Genomic DNA, 22,236 nt, shown 5'->3' with positions numbered 1-22,236 from the left:
TCCTTTTCTCTCACAAGATAAACAAGTCATACAAATGCATCTTGATGTTACGTGCAATGCACGGGCATCTTGCTAGTAAGAATGAAAACAAACGACAAAAAAACATTTGGATGGTGGTTTGAAGTCATGACCGCGGGCACAGCGGACAAGGTAGCCTTGTATTGGTATGCTGAGTCGTCTGTTTTAACACACAGGAGCTGGTGTGGTGATTATACACACACGCACACATGCACACGAACTGCATCCACGCAACACTCACACAAACACATGCACCCACGCACGCACGCAACACTCACACATACACACGCAGCCATGCACGCACGCAACACTCTCACACACACACGCACACATGCATGCACACACCATTACACCACATGACCAACACACACTCTCACGCTCACGTGCTCAACCTACACGTGCATGCGCACACATCAGGCCCTGACAGACACATACACAACCAGGTGATTCCCGCGCACGGGTTGGAGCCTTGTCGCGCCTGCGTAAATTTGTGTTTATCTGACATTTTGCCTATGCGAACTGACAGGTGGGACCCACAAGGAACATGGTCAATTTAACTAGTCAACATGGCGCCATGCAGACTATTTGGCCGGTCAACAGAGTGCAATCCGATGCTGAACTTTGAGCAAGTGACCATATAATCACCGCAAAACGTATATAGTGACCGTAATCAGCTTATTCTGAAGTTCAGTGACCGTACACTTTTCTCTTTCTAGGCCCTCCAAAACTACATCTCTACACATTCTCGCATGTCACATCTAACAACTATGCAATACAACACTACTACTACACTCGAACACAATAAATCATATGTGTTTTTAGTTTTACTAGATATCATATTGTTACTTATAATTATTCCGTTTGCATACACTAAAATTGCCTTTGAAATTTATGGCCAGTATCATCTACCACGCGGGGAAAATCCCGCCCTTTCCTGTTTAATCGGGTTTGTATCGATGGATCGTGCGAAACAGCAAAACTATAGTACTATACAGTACAAGTGACAATTCACTGGGCCGTCGTGTCGTCTACTCCTCCGTCATAAGAGTGGAGCGCTCGCTTTCATAAGTCTTCTAGTCCCTTTCGCCGACATGTGGGACATCAAGCTACCGGGTCCACGTGCCAAACTGGAATACAGTGCAGAGTAGCCGGGTGAAGCACCCCAGTCATGGCGCTGGCGTAGTAATGAGCAATGAGGTGTCAAATCACAAAGATGCACCTTTCCCGCAGTTAAGTTGGAGGGACGAAGCAACCATCATTTCACTCGTTGCTGAATCCGCTTCTCCCTCATCTTCTTCAACTTAACCACGTGTTGCTTCTGCCGTTGTTCTGCCTCATGTGGGACGCGGATTGGCTTGGTAAAGCACTGACACGTGGGATCGCATGTTAGCAAACCGCGAGGACAACGTCCTCCGAAAATAAGGAGCCTAATCCTAGACTTACAAAGGGCTACGTAGCTGCTACGTATACTTTCCATCTAATCTATATATGCCCCCCTGATTTTCAGGTGGGGTGGGCCTAATCCTCTCCTTTAATCCAATCAAATAGTCCCACATCACACCAGTTCGTAACTTTACGTAAACCATTACGTGGATGTAGCATTGCTCAAATAAGAAACCTCTCCCACCATCTGCGTGGCAAAATCATCTCCTTTTTACTAATCTGAATTCTATAATTTTTTAGATCAATATAATTGAGATTTGTATGGATAGCACACAGGAGCAAAACAAAGTGGTACGGTTAAGGGCATCCACAATGTGTAGCCAAATGTGAAAATAGCTTTTGGCATCGTGGGAACCATTGTGGACGGTGTTGCCAAAGCCAAAAAGATGGAACCGAAGCTCCCTGATTGATTGATTGAAGGAAGAGAAAAATGCAACGTCTCTCCTCTTTCTCCCATGCTTGGACGCATGTAGTACAGTATAGAGAACAGAGTCTACTCCCTTGTCCCTTCTATCACAAATCACAAAGCAGTGAGGTGTCAAATCACAAAAGCACGGACGAAGCAACCATCATTTCACTCTTCGCTGACTCCGCTTCTCCATCCTCTTCTTCGAGAAACCATCTCACCGCACTAGTACTCCTAGTGGTACTCCCTCCGGTCCTTTTTTGTCTGCGTCTAAGAAAATTTCATTTTCCCTGCAATGCTCTGCGCATTGGCATTTTTTCACCGGTCTTTCCAATCGGGCCCTCCATCCCTTTCTACCGCATGCATGCCTGCAGTAATCCCAACTCTCTTTCCCATGTGCTTCGCATCTTCCCAAGACAAAGAGAGCTGCTTGCATGCAGCAACAGGAGAGAGAGCAAGAGGCGCATGCGTGCAGAGAGATGGACAGGGGAGAGAGAGAGACGACATGCATGCATGCGGAATTGAGAAGGTTGGTTTGCATGGCGCTGCATTACTCAAGCGATGAGGAGTGAGATGGTTAGCTCTTTGGTCTTTGGAGAAAAAAATACACATTAATTGACACATGAAACGAGGATTTGTATCGATTAAATCCCGCGAAGGAAAACCCCTCCTTTCTTTTTTAACACTAGTACTCCTAGTACGTACGTACTTATCCTGTTTGGGTCTAGGCCTTGCATTGCCAAACTTCGCCACACATTTTTGCCAAGCTTGCCTAAACTTTTCAAAATGAGAAGGAGGTACACTTTCGCACGGCTGTCGCGGTCGCACCGCACCCTCACACGGTCTCTCCTGCACGCCGCGGTCGCACCGCACCCTCACACAGTCGCTCCTGCACGCCGCAAACCCAACCAAGGGAACGCACCCTCACTGACGCGTGCTATCGCATGTGAACAAACCAAACTCAGCCATCCTATCGCTGACACATAATTTTCGTTCATAGAGTATGTTTATCCAACCGCATGTTGGGGAGTATCCATACGGCCCGTGCGGTGGTCTGTTAGGGAAGAAGAAGAGGTGAGGAAGAAGGAAAGAAGGGTTAGGAGACGTAAAATATTCATCCAACCGCCTGAAATGGTAGACTGACCCAAGTCAGGCGACTTGCATAACAAATATATGTTTTTACACAGCAAAAGATCCATAAAAACAACAACATAAAGAAAAACTATCACTGCTCGCGGAAAGAGACTGCCTCGTCGTCTTTGGCTGCCGGCGTGAACCAGCCATCGCTGCCAACGTGTGTCTCCGCACCGTGGTTGTCCTCGGCCTCCAGCTACTCGTTCAAGCAGAGCGTGCGGGCGCTCTGCACGGATAAGAGCACAACCCGGTTCAAGTCGACGACGTCCGGTTCCACCTGTAGGAGGGCCTCGATGGCAGCGGCATCCATGCGCTCCGCGTCAAGTCGAGCCTCCGCCGCCCGGTTCAAGTCCAGGACGTCCGGTTTCGCCTGTAGGAGGGCGTCGATGAGAGCGGCATCCGCGCGCTCTGCGTCGAGTCGAGCCTCTGCCGCCCGGTTCAATTCCAGGACGTCCGGTTCCACCTGCAGGAGGGCCTCGATGGCAGCGGCATCCGCACGCTCCGCCTCAAGTTGAGCCTCCGCCGCCCGGTTCACATCCACGACATCTGGTTCCGCCTGCACGAGAGCCTCGATGGCATTGGCATGTGCATGCTCCGCGTCGAGTTGAGCCTCTGCCTTCCGGTCCTCCTTTAGTATCACCATGTTGAACCGCTGGTCCGCCTGCACCATGGGGGACTCGGACGCTGGCACGAAGTCGACGTCCATCATCTCATACCCATCGGGGGCCTTCTGCGCCGCGACCTCCGCCATGAACATTGGATCAGCTTCCTCCTCCTCGTAGCTTGGCTCCAGAGAACTCAGGGATTGGCCCGCCGCAAAGCGAGCTTGGGAACGGAGGTCTGTGGCGCCGACCGCCGCCACGATTTCTGTGCGGCGCTCCGGCGTCAGCATCTTGTAGTAAGTGATCTTGCGACGCACCATGGCTTTCCGGCGAACTAGGGGACGCTTGATGCGGGCTAGGGGATCAAAAGGTGGGGGAATGGGCTGGAGATTTGGTGTGGTTTTAGGACAGTGGCTGGCGTAGGCCGAGCAGCGAAGGTTCTGGTGTGAATAGTGGTTCCAATGACGACCGGTGAATCGGTTTTGACTATACATCGCTCTTGTCGTGTTCGCGCTGCAGCCCGGCACGCTGGACCCTCCACGTTGCTCACCAAATGGAACGCGCTTTGTCTTGCGTTTTCGCTCACTTGTGGGACCGTAGTTGAGAGCAAACTGACGTCCCTCCCCCTCCCCCGCCCACATCATTTATTATACCACCACTCCCTCCGTTTTATGCGGAGTAAATAAAAAAAGAGGGAGTATACTATGGATGAGGATCCCCTGACATGGCTGAGCCCATTGAGTAACTGACATGCGAGGCCTAGCAAGCATGCGGTCCGCCAGTAAGTGACCGAAAGGGAGGGTAAGGCAGGGATACCTACGTCAGAGGATCCACTTCCACTATACTACTTTGACCAAATGTTAGAGTAATAATATATGACATGCAACTTACACAAATGTTAGAGTAATAATATATGACATACAACTTACACAAAGCATACAGGGTCTAATGCGTTTTTCGAGGCTAACTTTGACCAAATGTTAGAGTAATAATATATGATATGCAACTTACACAAAGCATACGGTCAAATTCATATGTGAAAGGAGTTTCCAATGATATAATTTTCACATTATACATCTCATGTACTATTAATCTTGTCAATAGTCAAATTGGAAACCATCTCGAGTACAAATCTAGGAGTACGTACGAATCTAACAATATTGGTTGGGCGTTGTTGAATGTTGATACCTTTTTGATCAAAGTAGAGATACTTTGACTACACATAAAACTTATATGTCAAATAGAAAGGATAGGAGGGAGTATATTGTACGTTCAAAAACGAAACGAACATTGAATACCCTTTATATATGATTTGCGGATGCTATGATCACCGGTTCAAAATTTTGAATCCGCCTTAGGTATCACGTGCCCCCACTCATTCCCTCTCGGGGTCCGGAGATCTATTGAAAGAGGACTAGGGTGGGTACATGCGAATGATACTCGGCGAAATGTTAAAATGAGGCATGCGGGAGGATGAAATCGACTGGAGGGCGATATGATCGATGGAGAAGAGGGTTGGAGAGGAATGAGAAATAAGCAAACGCCACATGATTATACTTGAACGGCTCAAATAAACAATAAGTTGTCTCGCTTGGCCTACATAGTGAAAGGCCTAATGCGTAACGTGGAGCACTAACGCTCGAATATGGCCGGGAAAACAGGGAAACCGACATGTGGGGCACACCCATCGGGACGACGTAGCGCAGACTAGTCCAATGGAGGAGCTGGCCCACGACCTCCTCGCCACCGACAACCGTTCATGTGGGTTGTTGGGGCCAACAACGGGGCGCAGCTCCACCACCGCCTCTGGACACGGCGACCGCGCTGAGCGACACGCTCATATCGTAGCTAGACACGGTCGGTTTCAGTGTGCCGAGGGTGGCGTTAGTGCTGTGGCATGACCAACGATATGTTTGGTTTGTGCCCAAGGTTGCCCCATCAAAGCATTGGGTAGCCAAAATTTTGGTTGAGGTATTGGTTGCCCATGATTTGGCCGACATTGGCAAGAAAAATGAACTAGAGTTGGCTAGAGTTCATTGGCATGCCAAAGAAATGGCAACCATCGAAACAAAGACCAATCTTTGGGTCATGACCAAAATTTTGGTTGAGGTATTGGTTGCCCATGATTTGGCCGACATTGGCAAGAAAAATGAACTAGAGTTGGCTAGAGTTCATTGGTATGCCAAAAAATGGCAACCATCCAAACAAAATACCAATCTTTGGGTCATGACCAAAATTTTGGTAAGGTGCACTTTGGCCACAATCCAAACACACCCCAACACCCGGCTCATCGAGGATGCATGGGGCGCCGCGACGCGTCTGCAGAGTGGTGTAGCGCGGCCAACTGCATCCTCTGGACCTGAGATCATGCCGAGTCGTCTTGCTTTTTCAATGACATGCGGGGATCGCATGTGAGCAAATGGCATCTCCAACGTTGCCACGACCGCAACTGACTACCCTGGCACACCAAAACCCTCGTCCCTCACGCCGTCACGCGGCGCGTTCCAAGCCGGCGCCAGCTGCCCGCATTCATGTCGTCCGTTCATATGTCATCATTAAGAGTCTCGGTGCCCGAGGAACCAACTCCGGCGACTTAATGACGCACCCGGACGCTTGGCCTCACCAGAATACACTACTTAAAGCGGCAACGCCCAGCTAACCTCCACACCATAGCGCATCGTCCTCCTACCTGGCACCACATCTGCCATGTCCGCAAGTGTGAACGCTTTGCGGGAGAGCTTGTCTTCAGGGATGAAGCTCGAGGTCGCCGCCCTTGCTCAAGTCGCCTCTCGCGATGCAATAGCGGCATAGCCGGGCGCGGACACGACCGCACAAGCGGTGGCCATGCTGGTGGCCGACGACGGGAGCACCGTCAGCCACGCGTCCTACTTGCCGCCGTCCAATGTCCGGCACCATCGAGGTCGGGGACTCCTCCGAGGATGAGTAGGGCATGGGAGGCGGCAGGGCATGGTGTGCCAACTGGTCGGTCCGTATCCCGTGTTCTACTCTTCCTTGCCGGAGACCGCACCTTCACTTCACGGGTCTTGAACTCCGCACCCATACATAGAGATCGCAGATGGAGGACGTCGGTCGCCGCCGTAGAATAGGTTTAGGGTCAGGTTTCTTTTATTTTTCTATCCTATAAAAGTTCGAAATGTAATGAAAATCTGCCGTGTTTGCATTAATCTTGGCCGGTGAGGGAGTCCTGGATTAGGGGGTGTTCGGGTAGCCGGACTATACCTTCAGCCGGACTCCAGGACTATGAAGATAGAAGATTGAAGACTTCGTCCCGTGTCCGGATGGGACTTTCCTTGGCGTGGAAGGCAAGCTTGGCGATGTGGATATTCAAGATCTCCTACCATTGTAACCGACTTTGTGTAACCCTAACCCTCTCCGGTGTCTATATAAACCGGAGGGTTTTAGTCCGTAGGACAACTTCATCATACAACAATCATACCATAGGCTAGCTTCTAGGGTTTAGCCTCCTTGATCTCGTGGTAGATCTACTCTTGTACTACCCATATCATCAATATTAATCAAGCAGGATGTAGGGTTTTACCTCCATCAAGAGGGCCCGAACCTGGGTAAAACATCGTGTTCCTTGCCTCCTGTTACCATCCGGCCTAGACGCACAGTTTGGGACCCCCTACCCGAGATCCGCCGGTTTTGACACCGACATTGGTACTTTCATTGAGAGTTCCTCTGTGTCATTGCTTTTAGGCCCGATGGCTCCTTCAATCATCAACAATGATGCAGTCCAGGGTGAGACTTTTCTCCCCGGACAGATCTTCGTCTTCGGTGGCTTCGCACTGCGGGCCAATTCGCTTGGCCACCTTGAGCAGATCGAAAGCTACGCCCCTGGCCATCAGGTCAGGTTTGGAAGCCTAAACTACACGGCTGACATCCGCGGGGACTTGATCTTCGACGGATTTGAGCCACAGCCAAGCGCGCCGCACTGTCTCGATGGGCATGATATAGCTCTGCCGCCGAACAGCGCCTTGGAGGCCGCACACACATCGGTTCCGACCATTGATTCGGAGCCTACTGCGCCGATCGAGGATCAGCGGTTGGACGCTGCCTCAGGGGCTGCGATCTTAGAGGCGATCGAGCCAAACTCCAGCCCCACACTCTGCATGGCCCGTGACTCCGAGGAGCCGGAGTCCTCTCCGAACTCCGAGCCCCCCGCGCCCCTACCGATCGAATCCGATTGGGCGCCGATAATGGAGTTCACCGCCGCGGACATCTTTCAGCACTCGCCCTTCGGCGACATCCCGAATTCTCTAAAGTATCTCTCTTTATCAGGAGAGCCCTGGCCGGACTACGGTCAGCAAGGTTGGGATACGGACGATGAAGAAATTCAAAACCCACCCACAACCTAGTTCGTAGCCACTGTCGACGACTTAAGCGACATGCTTGACTTCGACTCCGAAGACATCGACGGCATGGACGACGATGCAGGAGACGAACAAGAACCAGCACCTGTAGGGCGCTGGAAGGCCACCTCGTCATATGACATATATATGGTGGACACTCCAAAGGATGGAGATGGCGATGGAACAGCGGAGGACGATACCTCTAAGAAACAGCCCAAGCGCCGGCGTCAGCGGCGCCGCTCTAAATCTCGCCAAAGCAAAAATGGTGATTCCGGCACGGGAGATAATACTACTCCGGACAGCGCCGAAGAACACCCCCTCCAGCAAGATTCAGCACAGGAGGACAGAGAAGCCAGCCCTCATGAGAAGGCGGCGGACCAAGAGGTTGAGGACGATAATTATACGCCTCCCTCCAAAGACGAGGCAAGCCTCGACGACGACGAGTTCGTCGTGCCAGAGGATCTCACCGAACAAGAGCGTTTTAAACGCAGGCTTATGGCCACGGCAAGCAGCCTCAAGAAAAAGCAGCAACAGATTAGAGCTGATCAGGATTTGCTAGCTGACAGATGGACTGAAGTCCTTGCGGCCGAAGGGTATGAACTCGAACGCCCCTCCAAGAGTTACCCAAAGCGCAGGCTGCTACCCCGACTAGAGGAGGAAGCACCTACATCACTAGCGCATGACATGGCCGACCGACCACCTTGTGGCCGCGACAGAGAGGCCTCTTGGCCCTCCGCTCAAGCCAGGCCCCGACGCCGCGTCAAGCATACTAAGGCACGGGAAAATGCGCCCGACCTGCGCGACATACTGGAGGACAAGGCAAGGCAAACAAGATCGATCTACGGATCGTGCAGGCGCCCCACGGCACGTGACGGTGACTGTCGTGGTTTTGTCACGGCAGATGTCCTAGAGAAAGGACTTAGTCGTGGAGCCATCGCGATGGGTTAGCTTGAAGGGGTTAAAGCGGACACAGGGACGCAAGAGAGTTTATACTAGTTTGGCCCCTTCAATGAAGGTAAAAGCCTACGTCTAGTTGTGATGGAATTGATGGGGTTTCGATGACTAGGGAGCAAACAAGCTTCGCCTATGTCTCGAGTTGTTGTCTGTTGTCCTTGAACCGCCACCGGGTTGTCCCCTTATATACACGGGTGACTCCCGTTGGCTTTACGGAGTCCCAATACCGGCTCATAGATGTGTCCGGTTTGGTCTCTACTTATTCCCAACTCACAATACAAGTTAACTACTAACGCCGGTTTACGGCTACATGCCTTGAACCGACCATGGGCCTTGAGCCCTCCTCTGTCTTTTTGGGCTTTAACATACTTAACTACTAACGAAGTTAACCGGCCCAGATAGGCCGGTTTACGCCCAGTAGTAATATCCCCAACATTAGGCCCCAGATTGATTTGAACGGGTTCATGTCAATCCTTTAATAAAAGCTTCATCTTCAACATCTTCTTATAAATTGGTAAACCGCCATGATGTCATCTTCTCTGATTGCTGTAAACCGGAGTGACGTCACCTGTCATAACGAAGCTATCCATTATGCTTCTTTGTTTAATAGATCGGCGGAAATCGAGGCGACAACTCCGTTTCGTGGCCCCTTGATTGTCGCGCCTGACTCATGTTCTTTCGCCTTATAAATAGGACCGAAGGGTCATTTCTTTTCTCCTTCCGTGCCTTCTTCGTCTTCCTCGCGTCACCAGCCTTGGAGCTCCGCCGCCGCCGTCGACCTCTGCCTCATCCTTGGCCGTTGCATCAACCTGAGCGCACCAGAGCATCACGGCAACCTTCGCATCTTCCTCAGCTCCGGTAAATCTTCTATCCTTTCCCTCGCAGATCTGACCTAGGGTTTCGCAGTTCTTCAGTGTTCATCGTCTGCCTCTTTCTCATACGATAGATCTTTAGATGAATCCGCAAATCTTTACTCCGTGCAATGATAGCTGTTTGACCTTCGCCTTCACTTATGCATCTCAAACCATAGATCTATATGAACGTTTTGCTCATAGGTTCGGTACTGCTCCTTTTGAACCTCTAAGTATTTATCTCTTTTCTGAACTTGCTTCAGATCCAATGCTGTAAAGAAATCTTATGGAACATGTTTCTGCGTACTTGTCCATCCGCAACCTCAGCTTTTCAATGCTTAGATCAGGCGGTTTAACCTTATAGAAATTTTTTCCAAACCAGTATATGTCATTAGTCCCCTTGTTGAACCGCCAGATGTTGGTTGCTTCATGAAACTCCGGTTCAGATAGTTCTGTCTCCGGTTTAACAGTGCACATACCAACGTACCTTGATCAAATGCATTTTTCAACCGAGATCTTCTACCTTGTAGATTCCATCATGGCCAAGCAAGTATATGAGTGCAATTGGGTTCCTTCTCGTGTCACAGAGGATCAACTGGACGATTTAGTCCTGATTGGCACTTTAGGCAGCAAAGATACCATCCATTGGAGGGCTCCTGGCAAAGAATGCCCTCCCACACCTCGAGAAGGAGAGGTTGTTGTTTTCGTAGATCACTTAGCCCGGGGCTTTAAGCCGCCCGGTTGTAAATTTTATCGGGATGTTTTAGCCGATTTCCAAATCCATCCACAAGACACTGGCCCCAACTCTGTTACAAATATGTGTCACTTCCAAGTGCTCTGTGAGGTGTTCTTTCAAGAGGAGCCCACAGTGGAATTGTTCAGAGACCTTTTCCATCTAAACCGCCGTACTGAGTTTACTGATGGCTCTAATACGGAGTTGGGTGGCGTGGTGATTCAGAAAAGGAAAGAGGTCACATACCCTCACGCCAAGCTGCACAGTCACCCCAAAGAGTGGAATCAGACATGGTTCTACTGCAAAGACACCTCCCCTGCTGGTGAGAATCCCTTGCCTGGCTTTCATCCCGAGCGGCTCAGCAATACACACCCTTTTCCTCAAAGATTGACTGCCCAGGAGAGAAGCAAATATGCTCCCCAACTGTCAAAGCTCAGAGCCTTTATGGCCAATGGTTTAACAGGGGTTGATCTTGCTCGTTGTTGGATATCATGGAGCATACTGCCCCTTAGTCAGCGCTCCGGTTTGATGTGCGAGTATACTGAAAGTGTTGATGACCCACTACGACATTCAAAAATCCAGCTCTCCGATGAAGAAATCACAGAGGCTATGAATAAGATGCTGAATGAACCGGAACACGTCTGCGCTAGAACCAACCTACTTCCCTTCTGTGCCACCAACAAACCGCCAGCTGTAAGACTTTGATTTTTCTCTTTGCTGAATCTGTTATTGATATGTCTGGTCATTGTTTAATATCAGTGTCTGTGTAATCATGGCAATGATCCGTTTTGGAGCAAAAAACTGCCGCAGGAGAAACCAGAAAAACCAGACAAACCGGAAAGAGCAACTCGGCAAAAGACTAAAGCTGTGAAGAGGACTGCCCACAGGAAAAGAACCACGACATCATCTAATCCGGCCCCTGATGATGATGTGGATAATCTGGACCTTGAGCTAGATTTTGACTCACTTGGTTTATTTTTCATGTGTCTTATTGATGATGATATTTGTCAGGATGATGCCGAAGCCAGCCACGCGGATGCTGTAGAGGTAACTATTCTCTCTTCCGATTCAGAACCTTTGCCTTCACAAAAAATCCGTCAGGTAAACCAGAAAGTTAAATTTTCTCATCCTCTTGCTTATTTGGATCCTAAATTTCTTATGAAGACCCAACAACACGAAGCTCATCGCACAACCCGGCACAGCGGCTAGGTAGTTACCTCCGCCGGTTTACCGAACAGTCCGGTTCGGAAACGCCATTCAGAGGTCTCTAATTTGCTTGTCAGTGCTTGTCCTAAAGCGGGCTGCTTTCGTCAACCTCTTAATCCGTCTGACTCCGATTACCAGGTTACTTCCCACTCATCTTCTGGCGAGTCATCGACTACTCAGCTGCCACCGCTCAAAACGGTGCTTGGGTAAGCTATACTTATTATGATATTTGCAGTACATCACCTTAGAACATATGCTGTATTTGATTTTGTTATTCTTCTCAGGGACAAACCTAGGCCAAGCAAGAAGGCCCGCCTGGACAAAGCGGCCGAAGAAGATGCCGTTCTTGAGCCAGGCAAGACAGTCGATCTTGAAGCGGCTATTCCTGAGGATATACCCAACGATCCACCGCAGCAACACGATGATCTTATTGCTGAAGAGAGACCTACTGATGCCTCAGGTCCTGTCAATCAGCCCACAGGCTCCACCCGGATTGAAAGCTCCACCGGTCCAGCAAAACCTACTGACAAGCCAACAACTCCAGTGCAAACCGGCGGTACCAAGGATGATGAGGTTGTCATTACTGGCACTGGCCATACTGAGCCAAGCAATCCTGTCGCTTTAACCAAACATTCTGCCAAGGAAGAATTTGCTGCCTTTGGCAAAGGCAAGTGGAACGCTGATCTGAGGATTTACGCTGCTCTGAACGCCCAAGATATCCATTCCGGCTATTTGAACCGGCTGTATACCAGTCGCGACTATTTGAACCGGCTTGTATGCTTCCATTCTTGCTGACTCTCCTAGCCCCCAAGGGCCGGTTTGTAATATTCTTTCAAACCGGGACTTAATAATATAAATCTTGATGCTTTGAAATTCGCTGATGTAGCCCCCAAGGGCCGGTTCAACTTAGCGTAGTTAAACCGGTATGTTAAGTAATTGAAACTGCCGCATCAGAATATATATGAGCAAATAGCCATTAGCCCCCAAGTGCCAAGTTGAATACTTGTATTGATCTTGGGACTTTGTAAGCAATTGAAAGATGAAGATCGAATATGCATTAGCCCCCAAGTGCTAAGTGCATAACTTGTTATGTGGTTGGTACTTGAATCCTTATACCGATTTGTTGAAGCATATATCTGTATGCATGCAGGCGGAGCTGAAGACGAAAGAAAACCAAGTCACCGATCTCCAAGAAAACATGAAAACCCAACAGGCTGAAACCTCCACAGCAAAAGAGGAATTGGTCTGCGCTTTAAGCGCCATGGAACAACTTAAGGAGAACTTCAAGAAGAAGCGGACGGATTGGGCCACTGAAAAGTCTGCTTTGATCAAACGAGCAGAGGATGCCGAGGCTGCACTAAAACCAGTGGCGGATGAATTGACCAGCATAAAGTGGCACATGCATGCCATGACCATTGCTATCTTTGGTAAGCCAGTTTGCCTTCTGAATTGGCTCTGCCTTCTTATAGAGTCGCCGGTTTATTAACCGTTTATGGTATTTCAGGGACACGCATTGGTCACTTGGGGTCAGATGTGCGGAAGAAATTGAAAGCCGCCTATATATTGGTTGAACAATTGTATACTGGTGCCCAGCGGATCATCTGTACCGCATCTCATAACAAACCGGCGCCCACTTTGATTCAAGATACTCTGATGAAACTGTCAGTGCTTCCTGCCCGGGTTGAAGAGCTGAAGAAATCTACTGCTCAAACCGGTGCAATCAATGCCTTAATCCGGGCAAAAGCCTGGGTGCCGGATTTTGATCCTATTAAAGCGGCTCAGGGCTATCCCAGCTTGAAGGAAGACGGGTCAGAATTTCGTGAAGCGGATCTGCGAGCAATAAACCGGGAGGTACGCCCGCTAGCTTGTGAATTGGCTGAAGAAGTAGACTTATCTCATTATCAAGCCCAATATGACAGTCAGAACAAGCGAATAGCTGCACCAATCCATGAATCAGAAAATCTGATCCCTCCAATCCGTAAGCATACTTACGCTCCCGATATTGACCCGTCATTGCTGATCCATGATGAAACTGTTTTTCAAGCATTAATGGGAATCGACTGGACAACTGTGGATTTCCAGCCACTGGGTAGAGAAACGGAGGCTGAAGCGGCGCAGGATGACCCACAACCATCAGGCCAGGCTGGTGACCAAGCTTGAACCAGAAGCCGGTTTTAAAACTGCCTCTCCTTTGCGAAAAACAATTATATTATTATGGGCACCATGTTGCCTTGTAATAGGCTAGCTGATACTTTTGATGTTAATATGCCTTCGCACATAATTCATTCTTCCTGTGGTGATGAACTTTCCAAAGCACTTTTTGAAATGAGAAATTCGTCAAGTGCCACCGCGGTTGTACCGTCAGGCGGAATATGATGTCTGCGTATATGAAATCAAAACATCCAAAACAAAATTTTAAGTATATGATCAAAATTTTGAGATACATAATACGTGCCATCGTTGAGCGTGAAGTTGGCTTGGCCAATCTTGAAGCGGAGTTTTGCAAACCCACACTGTTGGAGGAGATAACAGCTCCTGTATATATATGACGCTGGTTTACCATGTAAACCATGCCAGGTTATAATAAACACCGTGTTACTCCATAAGAGGATGTTAACAACAAGGATCAAACCGGGCAAATAGTCTCCGGATTGACGTGAACTGTGTTCCGTCAACTGATTGGTTAAAAAACTTTGTCGGTTTAAAAAACGAAATAAAAAGCAAAAACCCCCCTTCAAAGAAAAGTGTAAATCAAATGCAATGACAAAACATTGCAAAAAAGGTTTATTTGAGCTGATCAGATGGTGTTACCATGGCCGAACATGACCAAGCTCCCGTTAGGTGTAACTATGGTTCTAGTCAGCCAGGTCCCCAAATGAAACCGTGGCATTTATGCCGATCAAGTGGCATGGTCATGGTTCGGGTTCGACCAAGCCCCCAAGTGATTCTGTGGCCTTAAGCCGATCAAGAGGCATGACTGGTTCAGACATGACCAAGTCCCCAAGTGATCTGGTGGCTTTCGCCTATCAAGAGGCATGGTATTGGTTCGAACACGACCAAACCCCCAAGTGATATAACATGATGCTTTTAAAAAGCGAACTCAAGGGGTAAACCGGAGGCCGCTTTAAAGCAACTCTGTGTAACCTCACATGATGTAAAAGAACAGATACCCCGCTTTAGCTGAGGTTCCGGTTTATTATATTTAATCATAGTATATACATTGTCGTAGTATGTACATAAGTATAGCCAATGGCTTAGGTATAGTAAGGCCGAAGATGAGCTATGTTCCACAACCTGTTAGTCTCCTCCTCTGATGTACGTGAGTCTTTATGCTCTCGAATATCAATCCGATAGTACGACCCGTTGTGCAGATTCTTGCTGACCACGAAAGGCCCCTCCCAAGGTGGGGATAACTTATGCATATCAGTCTGATCTTGGATGAGTCGAAGCACCAAATCTCCTTCCTGAAAGGTTCTGGTTCTGACTCGGCAACTGTGATAACAACGAAGATCCTGCTGGTAAATCGCCGATCGGGCGGCTGCGATGTCACGCTCTTCATCCAACCGGTCCAAAGCATCTTGCCGTGTTGTCTCGTTGTCCGCTTCAATATAAGCCGTTACACGAGGTGAATCATGACGGATATCACTGGGGAGAACCGCCTCCACTCCATAAACCATGAAGAACGGTGTGTATCCTGTTGATCTGTTGGGTGTTGTATTGATGCTCCATAACACAGATGGTAATTTTTCTACCCAACAACCCGGCATTCTCTGCAAAGGAACCATGAGCCGGGGCTTGATGCCTCTCAAGATCTCTTGATTAGCTCTTTCTGCTTGATCATTGGACTGTGGATGTGCCACTGATGAAACGTCGAGCCGGATGTGCTCCCGTTTGCAGAACTCCTTCATAGCACCTTTGGACAAATTGGTACCATTGTCTGTGATAATACTATGCGGAAAGCCAAACCGGAAAATCACCTTTTTGATGAACTGAATCGCCGTGGCCGCATCACACTTGCTAACAGGTTCTGCCTCCACCCACTTTGTAAACTTGTCAACCGCCACCAGGAGGTGGGTCTTCTTATCTTTGGACCTTTTGAAAGGCCCAACCATATCCAGCCCCCAAGTCGCAAACGGCCAAGTAATTGGAATCATTCTCAATTCTTGAGCCGGTACATGAGCATGTCTTGAAAACCTTTGGCAACCATCACATCGTCTGACCAGATCCTCCGCATCAGCATGAGCAGTTAACCAATAGAAGCCATGGCGAAATGCTTTAGCCACCAAAGACTTTGAACCGGCATGGTGACCACAATCTCCTTCATGGATCTCACGCAAAATTTCACGGCCTTCTTCAGGAGACACGCAGCGTTGAAAAGCTCCTGATACACTGCAATGATGCAACTCGCCGTTGATGATAGCCATGGACTTGGATCGCCGGATTATCTGCCGGGACAGAATCTCATCCTCTGGCAACTCGCCCCGGTTCTTGTATGCCAGGTAAGGAAGCGTACAATCCGGAATAACATGAAGAGCTGCCACCAGTTGAGCCTCTGGATCAGGAATAGCCAAATCCTCTTCACCAGGGATCTTGACCGATGGGTTGTGCAGCACATCTAGAAAAACATTGGGCAGGACCGGTTTGCGCTGAGAGCCCAGCCGGCTTAAAGCATCCGCCGCTTCATTTTTCCGCCGGTCCACGTGGTCCACCTGATAGCCTCTGAAATAACCTGCAACAATATCCACCTCACGACGATATGCTGCCATGAGTGGGTCCTTGGAGTCCCAAGTGCCAGACACCTGCTGAGCCACAAGGTCCGAGTCACCGAAGCACTTAACTCGACTTAGATTCATCTCCTTAGCCATCCGGAGACCATGGAGCAAGGCTTCATACTCAACTGCATTGTTAGTACAAGGGAACATTAAGCGGAGAACATAACAAAACATATCATCTCGTGGGGAAGTTAATACGACTCCAGCCCTCGAGCCTTCCAATTGCCTGGATCCGTCAAAATGGATGGTCCAATACGTATGATCCGGCTTTTCTTCAGGTGCTTGCATTTCCGTCCAATAATTGATGAAATCAACAAGTGCTTGAGACTTAACCGCTGTCCGAGGCACATACTTCAAACCGTACGGCCCCAGCTCTATAGCCCACTTTGCAATCCGGCCAGTTGCTTCCCGGTTCTGGATGATATCTCCCAAAGGAGCAGAACTGACCACTGTAATTGGATGCCCTTGGAAGTATTGTTTAAGCTTCTGGTTTGCCATAAAAACTCCATACACCAGCTTCTGCCAATGCGTATACCTTTGCTTGGACTCAATGAGCACCTCACCGATATAATAGACCGGACGTTGAACCGGATGCTCCTTACCTGCCTACTTTCGCTCTACCACAATAGCCACGCTGACCGCCCGAGCATTAGCAGCAACATATAGCAGCAACGGCTCCTTGTCAATGGGAGCGGCGAGCATAGGCGGATTGGCCAATTGCCGTTTTAAGTCCTCAAATGCTTCATCAGCAGCAGAACTCCAGACAAACTGATCCATCTTCTTCAACATCTGATACAAAGGGATTGCCTTTTCACCGAGGCGACTGATAAACCGACTTAACGTAGCAATCCAGCCTGCCAGGCGCTGAACATCATTGATACACTTCGGTTTAGCGAGGGAGGTGATGGCTGTGATCTTCTCCGGATTAGCCTCAATACCCCTATTGGACACCAAGAAGCCTAATAACTTGCCCGCCGGTACACCAAAGACGCATTTGTCCGGATTAAGCATCATCTTGTACGTCCTCAGGTTATCAAAAGTTTCCTTTAAATCACCAATCAGAGTCTCCTTCTCCCTGGATTTAACCACGATATCATCCACGTAGGCGTGTACATTATGGCCAATCTGTTTATGTAGACAATTTTGCACACAACGTTGATAAGTTGCCTGGGCACTCTTGAGCCCGAAGGGCATAGAAACATAGCAGAAGGCTCCAAAGGGAGTTATGAATGCCGTTTTCTCCTGGTCCTTAACTGCCATTTTGATCTGATGATAGCCAGAATATGCATCCAAAAAACTTAGACGCTCACAACCCGCCGTAGCATCAATAATTTGATCAATACGGGGGAGGGCAAAAGGATCTGCTGGACAAGCTTTATTAAGATTTGTGTAATCCTCACACATGCGCCAGGTACCATTTTTCTTGAGGACCAGCACCGGATTGGCAAGCCACTCAGGGTGAAAAACTTCAACGATAAAGCTAGCTGCTAAGAGCCTGGCTACCTCTTCTCCAATCGCCTTGCATCTTTCTTCGTTAAACCGGCAGAGGAACTGTTTCACCGGTTTATATTTAGGATCCACATTAAGTGTGTGCTCAGTGAGTTGCCTCGGTACACCTGGCATGTCAGAGGGCTTCCATGCAAAAATGTCCCGATTCTCACGGATGAACTCGATGAGCGCGCTTTCCTATTTCGGATCCAAGTTGGCACTGATGCTGAACTGCTTGGACGAATTGCTAGGTACAAAGTCAACAAGCTTAGTTTCTGCTGCCGATTTGAACTTCAGGGCCGGATCATGCTTCGTAGTTGGCTTCTTCAACGGATTCATGTCCGCCGGATCAACATTGTCTTTATAGTACTTCAACTCCTCGGTGGCACAAACCGACTCTGCATAAGCCGCATCTCCTTCCTCGCATTCCAAAGCAATTTTGCGGCTTCCGTGAACCGTTATTGTCCCCCTATGACCCGACATCTTGAGCTGTAGATACACATAACAGGGTCGTGCCATAAACTTGGCGTAAGCCGGTCACCCAAACAGGGCGTGATATGGACTCTGGATTTTCACCACTTCAAACGTCAATGTCTCCGACCTGGAATCATGGTCATCCCCAAAGGCCACTTCCAGAGCTATCTTGCCAACAGGATATGCTGATCTGCCAGGTACTACACCGTGGAACACCGTATTAGACGGTTTAAGATTTTTATCTATCAGTCCCATACGACGGAAGGTCTCATAGTACAAGATATTAATGCTGCTACCTCCATCCATGAGCACCTGAGGCGCCACCACCAGAGCCAACTGACCCGGATTATCGACCTGGGGTGGGTGATCCTCTCTGCTCCATATGATTGGCTGTTCAGACCAACGTAGATAACGGGGTATGGCCGATTCAACTGAGTTGACTGCCCGCCTCTGAACCTTCCGGTCTCGCTTGTCCAAGCTAGTGGTGAAGACATGGTACTGCCCACTACTCAACTGCTTTGGGTTGCTCTGGTAACCTGACTGTTGCTGCTGTTGGTTGTAACCACCCTGGTTGTTCTGACTATTTTGACCATTATGTCCGCCCGGATTACCATTAAATCCTGAACCGGAACTTCCTCCACCGTAACCCAGCCCGGATCCTGAGCCACCGCCAGATTCGTGATCATACCGGAAATTATTAGAATTCTTGAACTCCTGCATAATAAAGCAATCCTTCCAAAGGTGGTTTGCTGGCGCCTCCTTCGTCCCATGTCTTGGACAGGGCTGGCTTAGCAGATAGTTTAGGCGGTTTGGGTTAGGGTTGGGTGCTCCATTACGATTTTTTGGTCTACCCTTGCGTCGCTGGCCATTGTCCTGTGCGTTGGTATTAGCCACAAAGTCCATGTTACCATCCGCTTTACGCTTGCCTCCACCACCATTGCCTGCCCAGTGATGCCGCTGACCTTTGGAGCTGCTGTTCTTCTTCCCTTTCCCTGTCTTGTCCTCATCAGATTCGGGATCCTTGGTACTATCAGAATCAACATATTTCACCAAAGCGGCCATGAGGGTCCCCATGTCGGTGCAATGACATTTCATCCGTCCCAACTTCAGCTTCAGGGGCCCAAACCGGCAATTGCCTTATAGGGTTAATACTACGGTGTCACCGTTGATGCGGTCTGATGAGTGCAACACTTGTGAAACCCGGCGCACCCAATGAGTTGTTGACTCTCCTTCCTCCTGGACGCATGCAGGTAAGTCCACTATCGACATAGGCTGTTTATAGGTATCCTTGAAATTGCTGATAAACCGGGCTTGTAATTGGGCCCATGAGCTGATAGAATTAGCTGGCAAGCTTTTTAACCAAGTACGGGCCGTTCCTTCAAGCATCATAGTGAAGTATTTCGCACACGCCGTGCCATCCACATCAAGCATCTCCATGGCCATCTCATAGCTCTCCACCCATGTCTCTGGAGGTTGATCCGCCGTGTAATTTGGTACCTTGCGTGGGCCTTTGAAATCCTTGGGCAGGCGCACGTTGCGTAAAGTGGGGATAAGGCAAGGCACCCCCAAAGAGCTAGAAGTAACACCAGGTTCGATCGAGACGGTTGGACGAACCGGTGTGAGCTGCCGAGCCTGATGCTGTGCGGCTAACTCGGCCTCCCTGCGCGCTCGGGCCTGGTTCACCACTTCCTGAGCGTCATCAGCACCACCCGTCGGGTTGTTGCCACGGGGTGCTTCACGTCGTTCATTACTCGACACTGCTGGTTCATCCATATGTCTGCTATAGCTCCGTCTTGGATGGGGGGTCGAGTGGATCCGGTCGCGGCTGTACGAGTACGCTTCCTGTTGGGCCAAAGCTGTCCTCAGAAGTTCCTTGACCCGTCGCGTCTCTACTGCCTGCGGCGAGTCACCTTCAATTGGAATGGCCTCCAGGCGTGCAGCAGCGGCAACAAGATTGTCCATTGGGTTGGAGTAGTGACCCGGAGGTGTTAACGCACCCTGAGGTATAACGGTGTTTTGACGAGGCGGGTCCATCTGACGAGGCTGAACCGGTGCACCGGTCCCAGGGGCTTCTGCCCGGTTTCCCTCCAGCGGATTGCCGGCTCTTGGTCCTGGAGTGTTGAAAAGGTCTCTGGCCTCGAAAACTGGAGGTAAGCGGGATCGGTGCTTCCTCCTCATGACTTCATGCGACGCGCTCTGGTCCAACATAAGCCTGTATGCCTGTGCGTCTAAAGCGGCCCGCTCTGCGGCCTTCCTGGTGTCCTCAGCCGCCAGATCCGCCTTGGCCTGGGTGATCTGTTCCTTTACCTTTGCAATCTCCACGTTGTGAACGTTCTGATCCGGCGGATTAACTTCCGCCATAAGCACAGCCAACGCATCAAATAGTTCTGATAGAACCTGAGCCGGCGGGCACACAGGGCCTCCTGCCCCGGCAGCCGTTGCCGCTGCTGAACCGGAGGTCGTTGCCGCAGCGGTCGAAGAATGAAGCACTGCTTGTGTGCCAGTCATGAATATTCTAACCCGGTTGGGCAGATCAGAGGGGTCCGGAATACTGTCGCCATCGGAACAGCCCCCAATCCGGCCGTCTTGTAGCTGATAAAGAGATTCGGTTTCTTCGGTCGATGACTCGTCATCGGAACAAACGACGGTATCGCCACGAGATTCCTATCCATCCTCATAACTTCCTCCATGGATGACTCCCACGAAGGCACGCTTCATGGCCGGTTTAACCCGGGCGGATCGCGCACGCCGAGACGTCTCGATGAGGTCGGTGCAGATGTCCGGCTCAGGGCCCGGTTCACCAATCTTGCCAATGAAAACGTGAATGCTACCAAAGGGGACCCGATACCCGTACTCAATTGAGCCGGCCTCGGGGCCCTAGCCTGCGTCGTCGATGTAGAGCGTAGCCCTCGAGTCCTTCAAAGCGGCCCCTCCAAGAACCGGAAACCATCGTGCGATTGCCCCATGGTGGGCGCCAACTGTCATGGTTTTGTCACGGTAGATGTCCTAGAGAAAGGACTTAGTCGTGGAGCCATCGCGACGGGTTAGCTTGAAGGGGTTAAAGTGGACACAGGGACGCAAGAGAGTTTATACTAGTTCGGCCCCTTCAATGAAGGTAAAAGCCTACGTCTAGTTGTGATGGAATTGATGGGGTTTCGATGACTAGGGAGCAAACAAGCTTCGCCTATGTCTCGAGTTGTTTATCTGTTGTCCTTGAACTGCCGCCGGGTCGTCCCCTTATATACAAGGGTGACTCCCGTTGGCTTTATGGAGTCCCAATACCGGCTCATAGATGTGTCCGGTTTGGTCTCTACTTATTCCTAACTTACAATACAAGTTAACTACTAACGCCGGTTTACGGCTACAGGCCTTGAACCGACCATGGGCCTTGAGCCCTCCTCTGTCTTTTTGGGCTTTAACATACTTAACTACTGACGAAGTTAACCCGGCCTAGATAGGCCGGTTTACCCCTAGTAGTAATATCCCCAACAGTGATCTTCACCCCGGATGCAATAAATCCGGCCGGGCCGAACTCAACAGACAAAGCTCCTTCGAGCTGCGTCATGATATAGCCCAATACAGAGGCGCCGCACACCCACTATGCTTCACAGATGAAGTAATGGATCATAAAATCTCTGAGGGCTTCAAACCCGTAAACATCAAATCGTACGATGGCACAACAAATCCTGCGGTATGGATCGAGGATTATCTCCTTCATATCCACATGGCCCGCGGTGATGATCTACACGCCATCAAATACCTCCCACTCAAACTTAAGGAAC

The sequence above is a fragment of the Triticum dicoccoides genome, chromosome 3A, assembly GCF_002162155.2.
Source record: "Triticum dicoccoides isolate Atlit2015 ecotype Zavitan chromosome 3A, WEW_v2.0, whole genome shotgun sequence".
NCBI lineage: Eukaryota > Viridiplantae > Streptophyta > Magnoliopsida > Poales > Poaceae > Triticum > Triticum dicoccoides.
The sequence above is the reverse complement of the archived record's forward strand: the minus strand, read 5'-3'. Positions refer to the sequence as shown.